The sequence below is a fragment of the Myotis davidii genome, unplaced genomic scaffold (genome assembly GCF_000327345.1).
Source record: "Myotis davidii unplaced genomic scaffold, ASM32734v1 scaffold655, whole genome shotgun sequence".
Classification (NCBI taxonomy): Eukaryota; Metazoa; Chordata; class Mammalia; order Chiroptera; family Vespertilionidae; genus Myotis; species Myotis davidii.
Window position 1 is genome coordinate 4,257,875 of NW_006287547.1, and position 14,245 is coordinate 4,272,119.

General features: G+C 37.7%; 1 protein-coding gene across 1 annotated transcript in view; it reads right to left on the bottom strand.

The window, feature by feature from the left end:
• The window catches only part of LOC102766152 (catenin alpha-3), a 114,036-nt gene that overhangs the window by 10,617 nt on the left and 89,174 nt on the right, over window positions 1-14,245 (bottom strand). The window lies entirely within an intron of this gene.

Here is a 14,245-nt window from a genome sequence, read left to right on the forward strand (position 1 = left end):
TTCTAAGTAACATTTCTTTCAGTGCTGTGGTTGCTCATGATAGCAAGGAAAGATTACTAAACAATGATAGGGAGCAAATGTCCAGTTTTATGAACTTTATATATATATTATTTTGTTGGGTTCATAAGGTTTATAATAGTGTTATAGTCTTTTTTGAAAGACCTCTTCATCACTGTGAAATGCTTCTTTTCATGTCTCAAATTTTACTTTGATAGTAGCATAACTTAATTAGCAATCTTTTTATGAGTGATTGAAGAAATCTTTTATTTGTCTCTATATTTAAAGTGTGTCTCTCTAAAACATCATACACTATATTCTTTAATCTTTTTTATGGGGGAGGGGCTAATGAAATATATTATTCAGTTGTTCTTCTCTAGTACCTCCTCAGTTATATTTACATTTTGGCTTCTTTTGCTTTAAAATATACTTCTGAAAAAAAAAATATACTTCTGATTTACTAAGATTTAGCATAAAACATTACTTTTACTACTTTTCTATAATGTTGAGTCATAGAAAATTAAATACTTATTCAATTTTACATTATCATCATAAATTTTAATTATAAACATATTTTAAGTATAGTAGGGCAATTATAATATTACTTTGTGCAGTCAACACTTATTACTATTTCTCAGATATGTACTTTTTTTCTATTGCATTTACATTTTCCATTTGGAAAGAAATTCTTACACCTGAATAACTTCCTTAAATATTTTTTTAATATATTTTATTGATTTTTTACAGAGAGAAAGGGAGAGGGATAGAGAGTTAGAAACATCAATGAGAGAGAAACATCGATCAGCTGCTTCCTGCACAATCCCTACTGGGGATGTGCCCGCAACCAAGGTACATGCCCTTGACCGGAATCGAACCTGGGACCCTTGAGTCCACAGGCCAACGCTCTATCCACTGAGCCAAACCGGTCAGGGCGACTACCTTAAATATTTCTTTTTGAAAATGCCTAATGGTGAGAAATCCCCTCAATTGTTAATTTTTCTGCAAGGATCCTATTGCAGCTTTTTCTCTAAAGGATATTATCAGTATTTATAGATTGTCAGTTGTTCTCTTTCACCTTAAATATATCATTTAATTTCTTCATGCTTTCGTTATTTCTTTTGAAGTCAGTCATAAGTTTTCATGAATCTCCTGTAAAGGAAACTGGTCTGACTTCTCTGGCTGCTCTTAAGACTTTAGCTAACTCTTATTATTAGTAGTTTGACTATGTTGGACTTAGTTGTCAGGCTTTTCCTCATATATCATGCTTTGGATCTACTGAGCCCTCTTGAATTTTTCTTCTTTGAGTGAGGGAAGAGAGAAAGAATCATCAGTTGATTACATCCTGTACCCACAACCTGGGTATGTGCCCTGATCTGGAATTGAACCGGCAATGCTTTGGTGCATGGGATGATGCTTAGCCAATGAACCACACCAGCCAGGGCAAGCTTCTTGAGTTGATTTCCTTTCAGATAGGAAAATAAATTTAGGCAATTAATTTTAGACAATTATTTCTTTGCATATTGATTTGTCCCCTTTTCTTCTTCTTCATTTTCTGCTTATTCTTGCTGCGTATCTGGCTTTTCTAGTTATTGGTAGAGCCACTGGTTTATCAAAACCCACTGCATTCTAACCAGAAATCAAAAAATTTTCATTTCAGTGGACATTTCCCTCTTTATCTTCCATATGCTCTTAATATTCAAGTCTGTGAAAAACCTTTTTCTTCTGAAAACCTATTTTCCTAGTTTCAAGTAAAGCCAGTCTAGCTTATCAATCTACCTCTCAGCCTGCTCCACGTCGGATTTTCCTGTGCAGGATGTCTCCTCCAGATGTATTGAAAACCTATTTTCCCTAATTTCAAGTAACCCCCATCTAGCTTATCAATTTCCCTCTCAGCTTGCTCCATGTAGGATTTTCCTGTGCAGGATGTCTCCTCCAGATGACTTTGCTTATAATTATGATCCTCAAGCTCTCATTATTACCTGAGCTCTAAAAGTCATCTTTGACTCACCATTCTCCTTCACCAGTTACCAGCTCACAAAATACCGGCTTCTGCGCAGGGGCCACGAAGTTTCAATCGCACTGTAGGTGCACGCCCGCACGTGGTGTTTTGTGGAAGAGCCACACTCAGGGGGCCAAAGAGCCGCATGTGGCTTGCGAGCCGCGGTTTGCCGACCACGGATAGTCTAATCAGTATCTTCCCTCCTTTACTATCACCACCCTGAGCTAACTTGGACAAATACAATATGTTTCTGAACTCTACTGCTGCACTTTTTGCTCCTCTCTGGGTGCATTCCCTAAAATAATGCAAAAATGATCTATCAAAAAATCCATTTGTTTTTACAATGCTCTGATGGGTTTTCATTGACCTTTAAAATGTATCTTCACTTTAAACTTTTTGTTACAGATTACAAAGCCTTGGATAAGATCTATGTCTCTTCCTGATTAGACAACTTTACTTACTTCTTGCTTTCATAAAGGCCCATCCATATAACAAAATGAAACTAACTAAAATATTTCACATATATCACCTCACCTCCAAGCCTTGTCATAAGCCCTTTCCTCTGCCTGGAAATAATCTCTTCTTTCCTTAGGTCTCCTGTTAATAATATCAGTTTCTCAGGAAAGGATTCCATGATCCTGAGACAAGGCCAGATTGCCTTTCCCTATGTTGTTATAGCAATCTATGTTTCATCTAACATCAGACTCATCTTAAGGCAATAAGGTCCATGTAGAAAAATAGCACTGTCTTTTCATGCTGTATAATTGTTTGAGACATGCTACAGAAGATACTTGGCACAGAAATAAATTATAATATTTAAATAAGTTATGGAAGTGTAAGTATAGAAACCATCTGCAAAATATTTTAAAGATGGGCTATCTCAGTTACTCTTTTCTAATCGGCCCCCAGACATCTATACCCAAGCTCCATCAAACAGGGTTTTTGGCATCTAGGAATGGCACAAAAATCCATGATCAAATAATGCTTCTCAATATTTATATTTAAAACTCTGTTGAAAGAAATGTTTATCAAAAAATTCCAAATTCCCACATTTAGATTAAAACCATTTTCAGTTATTTTAAAAATATGCCTTTTAGCCCAAGAATAAAATACTGGTTTTTATAGTTTAAAATAACCTATATTTGTATCCGGACTTCACCATATTCTAGATTTGCAGCCTGGGAAGTTAATTTGCTTCTCTGAGTTTCTGTTTTCTTTTAGTGTAACTACAATTAAAATACTTTTCAGGGTGGTTGTTAAGATTAAGTCTGTAACTCTTATAGCACACTTAGTCAGGCTTTACACATACCTGTATATACATAATAAAACTATGGTATTTATAAGAGGTGAGGGATAAGTAGTACAACTCTCTCCTCTACACACACACATACACACAGTTTACACACTTCTCAAGAGTCCAGCTCTGCTCATCACAATTCTTTTAGTAAGTTTACCAGTCAGGATCCAGTGAGGAAAATAGAAACTACTTCAGGCGTTTCAAACATTAAATTTAATATAGGAAATTGATTATTGTAAGGCAGACCTCAGCTCACCATCAGCATGCACTGGTATCATTCCTAGCACTAGAGGAGATGGGAAAGATGAAGCCATGACAAGCAGCTGAAACACCAATAGTGGATGATTGTTTGCCTCTTGTCTCCCATGGGGTAAACCTGCCTGAAAACCAGCAGTCAAAAAACCTTGGATAGAGAACGGTTCTGAGAGCAAAGTAACTCTAACTGGCAAAATGAGATTTTTGCATAAGCAAGCACGTTCCCTTCAGTTTCAACATGTCATGGTTTTATTCATGAAATCTCACAGTGCCCGCCTTTCCATATCTGTGATTATAACATTGTGTGTGTTTGAAAAAGAGAAGTTCACATGTGCTCGCATTCCATCAAGGACATGTTTACACAAAATCCAGTAGTTATTTTCCTACCTTTATTCTTGGTAAAACAAAATCTGACAGAGTGATGGCTTCTTTAGCTCTCAAGGCTTTTCGACACTTATATTCTTTAAGGTGCTGCCAAACAGGCCTCTCCTTCTGAAGATAAATTCTGGTATTTTGCTGGGGAAATGGAGGCTCTAAGAGCATGGGGACTGGTGGTGGTACATAAATAAACGTCCGTTCTTACTTACGTACAGGATGGGGCAAAAGTAGGTTTACAGTTGTGAGTGCACACAACAGAGTTTATCCTTGTATTTTACATACAGAGAAGCCTACGTTTGTCCCACCCTGCACATAAGCACACACATTATCTATACTTATGTACAGAATGTGTTTTTCTACTTTTAAATGTCAGCTCCCCTGTTGTTTCAAAGTACATCTGAAATTCTGCCTCATGTGAATTTCCTTTGTGACCCAGTTTTTTCAGAATCGTTGAAAATTGGACCATGGTTTATCATAACACTACCCAATACAGTATTGGTCTCTTTTTTTAATTAAAAACTGGATTTCATAATTATAAAGTAAGAGCTATACTGAAAACATGAGTAGCTTTAGACAAATACCACAACAAACTCTACGATAAAGCTGCCAGTTTTCTCTGTTATTTTCATATCCTATCCTTCCCATAGTCTCATTCAACTGGTAGATCTCCAGCCCCATGCCTGCTTTGGCCTACAGACACTGCGATTATGTACGGTGTCAGTGCTTTAAATCTGGGATAAGAAGTAGCAGCATTGACTTATCTCATTATTGTTTCATCCACACACTGGAAGGAAAGGACAGCAGGTAACAAGACAGAACAGTGCTTCAGAAATTATTCCAGGAGAAGCCTGCAGCAACAAAATGCTGTTATCTCAGATGTGAGGCATGGAGTATGTCAGGTGTAAAAATTGCACCTTAAGGAAAACAATTAAAGTGTCTTTAAAACGACTGTCTTCTATTTATCTGAGACTCACAAACTTTATGTGTGAGTAAATATAAGAGGTGGAAAAGTGTCTACAATGGGGAAATACTAAAAAGTTCCCTTCTTGATTTTAGTCTCTTATCAAATCAGAAAGCTCTCTCATCTTGCCAGGAGTGCCTTATAAAACACAAAACCATCTTCCCGAGTCCTCCTACAGATAAGCACAGCTGTCTCCTAGTTCAGGGGATGCGATTCACACATAGTTCAGCACAGCTGGTGTTGTTCACCCAGCTGCTTAGAAAATGGGAAACTTTACTGGCAGCAAGCCCCAACCCCAAGCAGTAGTGTAAACTAACCCCCCAGGCACTGGATTCCGCAGGGAGTAAAAGCATGAAGGCACGTGTGGTTTTTAATCACTGTGATTTCAGCCTGGGTGGAAATTTAAAGAATTAAGCCCACAGGGTGACTTTAGAGGTGTGTGGGTGTGTTGGAGGAGAGGAGAGAAAGTAAGTAGAGATGAGTCATTAAAAATATGGACCCTGGAGGTTACCAAAATATATATAATCTAAGTCTCAGTTCTCTACTCTGTAAACTGGAAAACCAATAACATTACCTTATAAGACTGCCGAGAGGACAGATTAAGTATGTAGCACAACGTATCGTATATATACTGATTCATTATCATTACTACCATTCATCAAGGTTTTGAATACAACATTCCTTTGCCAGTGGTCATTGCAAAAGTAAAAAAGTAGGGGAAGATGAAGTTATAATAATGGCCTCGGTTTTGTAAACTTTTATCCAAGTCATATGCTTTGAACTATTTTCTATAATTTAAAATAACCCTGTGAGATACATATTTTTCTAATACATCGGATAAGGTATCTAAGAACTATGATGACTCAGGGAATTTCAGGGTCTTGCTTGCCCATGGTCACATAGGCGGTAAGAGATAAAGCTGGGATTAAACTCCAAATCCCCTGCTCTCTCAAGAAAAGAAAATGTTTTGTAATTTAGTGAAAACTCTCTCATTTGGGATAGTTTTGCTCTGGCTGAGGTCTTCCAACTCACTCTTCTTATTCTATTGATTTTGTACTGATATATTCCTCCTCTCTATTTAAGGAGTTTTTGTCTTAATGCCAACATTTAACTCTGTTACTAATCTCCACTCGGTCTAAAGCTTGTCCTCCAGAAACTTGTGCCAAATGTGGCTGCATAATATCTCCCCTACTACAATGTGACTGACTTTTGTCATAAAAATTCTGAATTTATTGGTAAATCTCTATATTTGTAGACTCTGGTTTTTTAAGTTTTTATAATATGCTTAACAATGGGCTGAGTGTTACTGTTGGTGTGTTTCCCACTTCAGATGCCCAGGATTTTCTCTTCTCTTTTTAATCTCACAATTCAATTTTAAACATTATGGGTCCAAGAAATGCAACGGTGTAATGGCAATAACACCGTGGTCACAAAGACAGAAGACGGCTGTCCTCTAGATGAAAGCTTCTGACCTCGGGGCCCAGACACACTGCTGTATTTCAATTACTTGTGATATGTGTCACAAGGTCCATAATTTGGTGGTAATAACAATAGGTCAAACACTGAAGTTGGAGAATGACTTACTGTTTTCTCACAAATTACAGTGGCTTCAAGGTTATTCCTCTAATTATATCCGTTCACTCACATGCATTCTGATATACTTCCTGGAGTATGAAAGGAAAGAGAAGAGCTAAAGCTAGTTTCCTAGTAATCAAGCTAGACGCCTACTTTATCAACACTGTGTTCAGGGAAGTGGGGCTGCTCATAAGAAATATGCTCTGCAGGAGAACGGGTGTCATGGCAGAAAAACAAAATTTAAAAGTTTGAAATACTCTTCTCTAGGAAGTAAAGACAGACTAAGCAAGGTTACTCTCCTTCAAAGACGTTCCCCATAGCAACAATATGAAATAGCTATACAGCCATTTTAATAAGAACCAAGATTTGAGGCCTACATTCTTTTTAGTAATCTCTATCTTGCACAACAACTTTTATGGCGGACACTAGTGGTTGAGTATCCAACAGGCATTCCCCGATTCTTCCTTGAAAACTAAACTGATTTTGTTCAGAAATTTACCCAACCTTGAGGGATTAAATCATGATTAATCTATTACCATTTACAACTGATTGGTCTAGGGGTATTTCATGTGACCCTGTCCTGACCAACTAGAAGGGTAAAGTCTGCTGGGGGTGGATCTGATGAAGATTCATTTATAATGAAAGATCATGTCATATAAAGAGAAAGCTCCTTTTTTATATCTTGAAAAGTAGTTGTATAAAAATGTGAAATTTGGAGCTATTGCATCCATACTGAACATATAAGGGATCACAAAATATAGATGATGATAGAAGGAAACATGGAAAGGATCCAGGTATAATGAATTATAGTATACCCTGGAACAACCATTATCTGGACTTACGGTTTACATCATGGATTGTAAATTTTGTCACAATCAAAAGCACTCATCTTTCAAATCCTGCCTCCACTTCTCTATGCTCAGCCAAAAACAGTTCAGATGAAGGTGATGCCATCGGTCCCCTAGCTGATATTCCATATCCCGACCATCTTGGAAACATTGGTTGTATTTACTTCCCTCTAGCATTATTTGTTCAAGAACATAAGGACACTCCTTGTAAGGTCTCATACTGTGGGTACTCAGTTCTTGCATTGACTTCTTTTTGATCATGCATTTACTTAGCATGACCACTCCATTTGCTATTGCTCTGCCTCCACAATTTTAATCCCAAATATTTTACCTATGGAACCACACCACACTCATGTAATTCATATCTGTTTCCAACCCTAAAATCCATGCTTAAAGCAGTCTGTAACTTCAATGAAAACAGTGGCTATAGGTATACATCCAATTGAGTTTTATTCAACAATCCTCTGAGAAAAACATAGAAACATGGTTATACTAGTAGACGTCACTAAAAAAAGGAGAGAATAAAAATTCTGGGCGAATGGAAAGAGGCCAAGGCACGGTGTTGCATCGAAAAACAAAGACAAGCTCACTTGTGGATGAAAAGAGATTAGGTACCAGTGGGTCAGGGTTTTCACGTTGGATAAACATTGATTGGGGACAAATAAAAGATAACCATTTTATAGAGCTGTGTGATTTTTGTTTTTTTTTTTTTTAGAGCAGAAACTGAGGCCTAGCATTGCAGAACTGGAGATCTCACCACCTACTAGAATCACAGCATCTCTGAGAGGGAAGAGACTGGCAAGTAAAGACGTAGCAATGCCAGAAGAGTTACACATTTTTTAGAGCACTTATGAAGGCCTCTGCTCTGCATCCCCACAAGCAGCCCAAATCACAAGAGTTGTACAAGCCAGGGAAATTTGTTATTCCTGTCAATATAATACCATATGTATAATACTTGGGTTGTTCAGACCTAGGAAATTCTGGCTACAACACTAATGTTTTGTTCTGAGAATGTATCTTTGAGCATATATCTTTTATTCTTCAAAATAATCGACCATTCAAAGGAAGAATAAAGTTTTTTTCCAAGGGCATGATAAAATATATTTTTCTAGGATCCCTTTACTTTCAGGATTCTCAGGAATTAATCTATCGGTTGTATGAAGATAATGTATACTAACTGGCATTTGTATTTTAGCTCATGGTTTTGCTTATAATCATGTCATGTTTCTGAATTGTTCTCTTTTAAGATATCTGGTAATTATGCCTGATTGCGTTGATGTATTTGAATTATTCAGAAAAAATTACAAAGTAACTTATCCTGTGCTAGAATTTTGGCAAATTGGAGATTCTTGTTTTTCATTTTACGGAATTTTTATTCAAAATGTTATTGCATGTAAGGATAGCTTCATTTAACAATGCAGCTAAAGTAATGTTAAATTTACCTGATGATAATATTTCATAGTTTTTAATGATTTTAGGCTTTCAATTCAACAACAGCATAATGATATGGTAGCTTTCTATATTGAGTATATCTCAAGGTCATGAACATCAATTCTAACTTACTGGAAAACTCTTGAGCTGAATAGAATATCCTAAGGATATCTCCAATAGGCAAACTATGGGTAATATGCAATCCATTTATAGCTCAGCCTTCACAAATGCATATTTTACTAGAACTGAAAAAAAAGTGAGGTGATTTGCGGGACAGATAAAGAGTTTAGATAAGGAATGACATCAGAGAAATGATAGAGTACATCTTTTCCTCTCCCCTGAAATTCCAACAAGTTAACCAACTATAATTCAACTAAAAAATTCCTGCTCAACAAAGAGGCACCCCTGAGAGACCTGTGCAATGAAACATCTAAAGGTGGACAACCAGGGGAGACTAGAAGGGAGGAAAGTGTACACGACCCACAGATGCACCCAGAGGCTTGTGGCTCAGCCGAGAGTGGAGAAAGACAAGAGGTAGCAGGCACTTCCTTCAACCTGGAGGAGCAGAGAGCTGCGGATGGGGTGTGGGGGTGGGGTATGTGGGAGGGAAGGGCAGCGCAACCCAGAGGGTGGAGCAGCAAGAGAGTGAACAGTGTCTGGGTCAGCAGATGCCTGACAGAGAACAGGGGTCTACATTGCAGCTCCCCAATGTCAGGCCGGGTGGTGGTGTTTCAAACAAAGAAATGGAACCACAGAGCCCTGACACCACTTGAACTCCCAAAGCTCGCTTCTTGTTGCCCTTGCAGTCAGGTCCAGGAGCGCATTATCTGTAAACCAAGAGCTGATGCAGTCGAATTGCTGTTTCCCTCTGTGACTGGTGCCCAGGAGGGGTCCTTGGGGCAGGATCCTCAGAGGTCACAGGTTACCATTACAGCGAGGTGAGCACAAACTCCACCCCCAAGCAGCTCAGCTGTACTGTCTCACAGCAGTCATTGAGGGGACCTTTAAGACTGGGAGACCACAGAGGTAAAAATTTTGTGATCCAGCGCCATCTACTGGAACATAATAGAAAGACCTCATCGGAGAGAAATGCATAAGCAAAGTAGGAAAGAAATATCATGAAGAACCACAATAATGACAATGACCAGAAAGAAAATATTAGTGATATCAAAGATAGGAATCAAGAAATGATGAAGAGGGAAGAAGAGAGAGACCTAAACATAAAGAGCTCAATAAGACCTATCTGACTCCATGAGAAAAAGCAGTATTAGAATTATAGGCACTGCAGAGGAGGAAGAGAGGGAGTAGGGAATGGAGTCTATTAAATAGTGGAGGAGAACTTCCCAAAACTATGGGAAAACAGGATCTTCAAATCCAAGAAGCAAGGAGAATACCTAGTTACCTCAATCCAAAGAGGCCCTCTCCAAGGTGCTTGGTATTAAAGCTGTCAATAATTAATGACAAATAATTCTCAAAACATCCAGGGAAAATAAAGAGGTGATCTACAAAGGAAAACTCATCAGAATTTCATCTGACTTCTCAACAGAAACTCTGCAAGCCAGGAGAGAATGGAACCAAATATTCAAAGGTCTGAAAGAAATTACCAGCCACAAATAATATATCCAGCAAAATTATCCTTTAAATATTAAGGAGAAATAGAGATGTTCCAAGACATATAGAAGCTGAGAGATTTTATTTCCAGAAAACTCCATTGCAGGAAATACTCAATATTCTTTGTTTCAGGTAGAATAACTTCCTTAAGTCACACCACTACGAGTAAGATCAACATAAACAGGGATAATCTGTGATAACAAAAACATAAAAGGGAACAGGTCTGGGGGGAGGGGGGTTGGTCAAACTGGCAAAGGAAGATGAAGAGTAGATGCACTCAAAAGGAAAACCACTATGAAATATAGGCAACTTCACTTTTTATAATCCTAATGGTAATCACACAGAAAAATCTCCAAACCAGGACAAACAGCTTAAAAAAGAGGAACAAAACAAGACAGAAACATAAATGAAAAGAACCAATGGAGGCACAGGGCTACCAGAAAACAAAAGATAAAATGGCTATCGGAAATCCTCATACATCAATAACTACCCTAAATGGCCCTAACCGGTTTGGCTCAGTGGATAGAGCGTCGGCCTTTGGACTCAAGGGTCCCAGTTTCGATTCCGGTCAAGGGCAAGTACCTTGGCTGTGGGCACATACCCGGTGGGGGGCGTGCGGGAGGCAGCTGATCGATGTTTCTAACTCTGTCCCTCTCCCTTCTTCTCTGTAAAAAAATCAATAAAATATATTTTTAAAAAATAATTACCCTGAATGTAAATGGTCTGAATTCACCAAAGAAGAGGCACAGAGTAGTAGAGTGGGTCAGAAGATAAAACCCAACCATATGCTGCCTACCTGAGACACATCTAAGTTGCAAAGACAAAGGTAGATTCAAAGTAAATTGGTAGAATATGATTCTCCAAGCAGATACCATCCACAGAAAAGCAGATGTAGCCATACTTATATCTGACAAAATAGATTTCTAGATAACAAGAGACAAACACTTTATAATGATATAGGGAACACTATATAAAGAAAACATAAAACTTCCGAATATATATGCACCCAACCAGGAAGCACCACAATATATAAAATAGGTACTCACAGACTAAAGGGAGAAACAGATCAAAACACAATCATAGCTGGGGACCGTAATACTCCATTGACAGCTCTAGACAGATCAACCAAACAGAGCATCAGTAAAGAAATATTGGCCTTAAATTAAAAACTAATCCAAATAGGCATGATTGACATTTACAGAACCTTTCATCCCATAATATCAGATTATATCTATATTCTTCTCCACTGCACACGGAACATTCTTAAGGGTAGACCTAGTGTCAACAAATTCAAAAAGACTGAAATTATACCAAGCATGTCCTCTGACCACGATGCTTTGACATTAGAAATTTACTTCAAAAAGGAAGTTAAACCCCAAAATATATGGAGATTAAACAACATACTATCAAAAAAGAAATAAAAGATGAGATCAAAAGATATATAGAGACAACTGAGAATGACAGTACTACGTATCAACACTTCTGGGATGCAGCGTAAACAGTAATAAGAGGGAAGTTTATACATTACAGGCCTATATCAAAAACAAGATAAATCCCAAAGTAAACTACCTAACATCACATTTCAAAGAACTAGAAAAAGAAGAATAAAAGCAACCCAAAGTCAACAAAAGAAAGGAAATAATAAAAATTAGGGCAGAATTGAATGAAATAAAAAGACTATACCAAAAATTAACAAAACAAAGAGCTGGTTCTTTGAAAAGATTAATAAAATTGACAACCCTCCCTTCCCCCTCCCCCCCAGACTAAGGTAAAAAGGGAAAAGATATATATATATATATACAAAATCATAAATGAGGGAGAAGTGACTTCACCACAGACCTCAAAGATATACAAAGGATCATACTAGAATACATGAAATACTACATGCCACCAAATTTAATAACCTAGAAGAAATGGATAAGTTTCTAGAAATAGATAACCTTCCTAGACTAAAGCATGAAGAACTGGAAAATCTACGAAGACTGATCAGCAGTGAGAAAATTAAACAACCATCAAAAATCTTCGCAAAAAAAAAAAAAAGATCAGGGACAGGGGGCTCTATATAAGTCTTAGGGAAAGGGAACCCAGTGGGGCCTTTTCTCCCTCCCTATTCTGTGGGACTCTTCCCTCGCCCCACGTGGGAGTCTGTACTTGTTCTTCAATAAATCTCCACTTTTGCTATACTACCTCTTTCCGTGGATTCATTTTTCGATTCCAACGGACAAAGAATCCGGGTTCCAGTACAAAAATTCCATATCAATTAGTTCCTAGAAATACATAACCTTCCTAGACTAAATCTAAATAGACTGATCAGCAATAAGGAAATTGAAACAACCATCAAAAACCTCCCAAAAAAACAAAGTCCAGGACGAGATAGCTTCACTAGTGATTTCTACCAAATGTTCAAAGATTAAAAACCTATTCTTCTCAAACTCTTCCAAAAAACTGAAGAGAAGGCAATACTTCCTAACACATTTTATGAGGCCAACATAACCCTGATACCAAAACCTGGCAAGGAGAACACAAAAAAGAAAACTACAGACAAATTATCTCTGATGAATACAAATGCAAAAATCCTACACAAAATACTTGCAAATTGAATATAACAACACCTTAAAAAAACACCAATGGTTCAACATACGCAAATCAATCAATGTAATACACCACGTATAGACGAACAGATAACTTTTGAAAAGGGAGCCAGAAACTCATAATGGAACAAAGATAGAATCTTCAATAAATAGTGCTGGGGAAACTGGAAAGCCACATGCAAATGAGTGAAACTGGATTACAGTTTTCCCCCAGGTATCAAAACTCAAAATGGATCAAAGACCTAAACATAAGATCCAAAACAATAAGTTACATAAAAGAAAATATAGGTACCAAACTTCTGGACCTTGGTCATAGAGGAGATAATTTTATGAACTTGACCCCAAAGGCAAGGGAAGAAAAGGCAGAAATAAATGAGTGGGACTATCTCAAGCTAAAAAACTTCTGCACAGCAAGAGAAGCTGACAACAAAACAAAGAGACAGCCAACCAGATGGGACATGGTATTGGCAAACAGTAGCTTCAACAAATGTTTAATTTCCAAAATATATAAAGAACCCATGAAACTCAGCACCAAAAAAAACAAACGACCTAATCAAAAAGTGGGCAGAGGACCTGAAAATACACCTCTCCCTAGAAGACGCACAAACCACCAATAGATAAATGAAAAGATGTCCAATCTCACAGGCAATTAGGGAAGTGGAAATCAAAAGTACAATGACATACCACCTTATATGTGTTAGAATGGCCATTATTACAAGACAGGTAAAACAGTTGTTGGAGAGGTTATGGAAACACTGCTGGTGGGAATGTAGACAACCACGATGCTATGTAGTCTGGCGAATCCTCAAAAATTTAAGAACAGAGCTACCATATGACCCAGCAGTCCCTCTCCTGGGCATAGACCTGAAAAACTCGAAATACTGTACTCACAAAGATATGCGCACTCCTATGTTTACTGCAGCATTATTCACGGTGGCCAACACATGGAAGCAACCAAAGTGTCCTATGATAGAGAACTGGATAAAGAAGATGTGGTACATAGACACAGTGGAATACTACTCAGCCATAAGAAAGGATGAGATAAAACTATTTGCAACAACGTGGATGGACGTTAAGAACTATATGATTTCACTGATGGTGTATAAAACTGAAATTTGTGACCACAAACAGCAGTGTGGTGATTGCCAGAGGGAAGGGGCCCTCCTATAAGGTGACAAGAGATTTGACTTTGTGTGGTGAGCAACAGTGCAATATACAGATCTTGTAATACATAAATTCACACTTGAAACTTACATGCTCATCTTGACCAATGTCACCCCAATCAATTTAATAAATACTTTT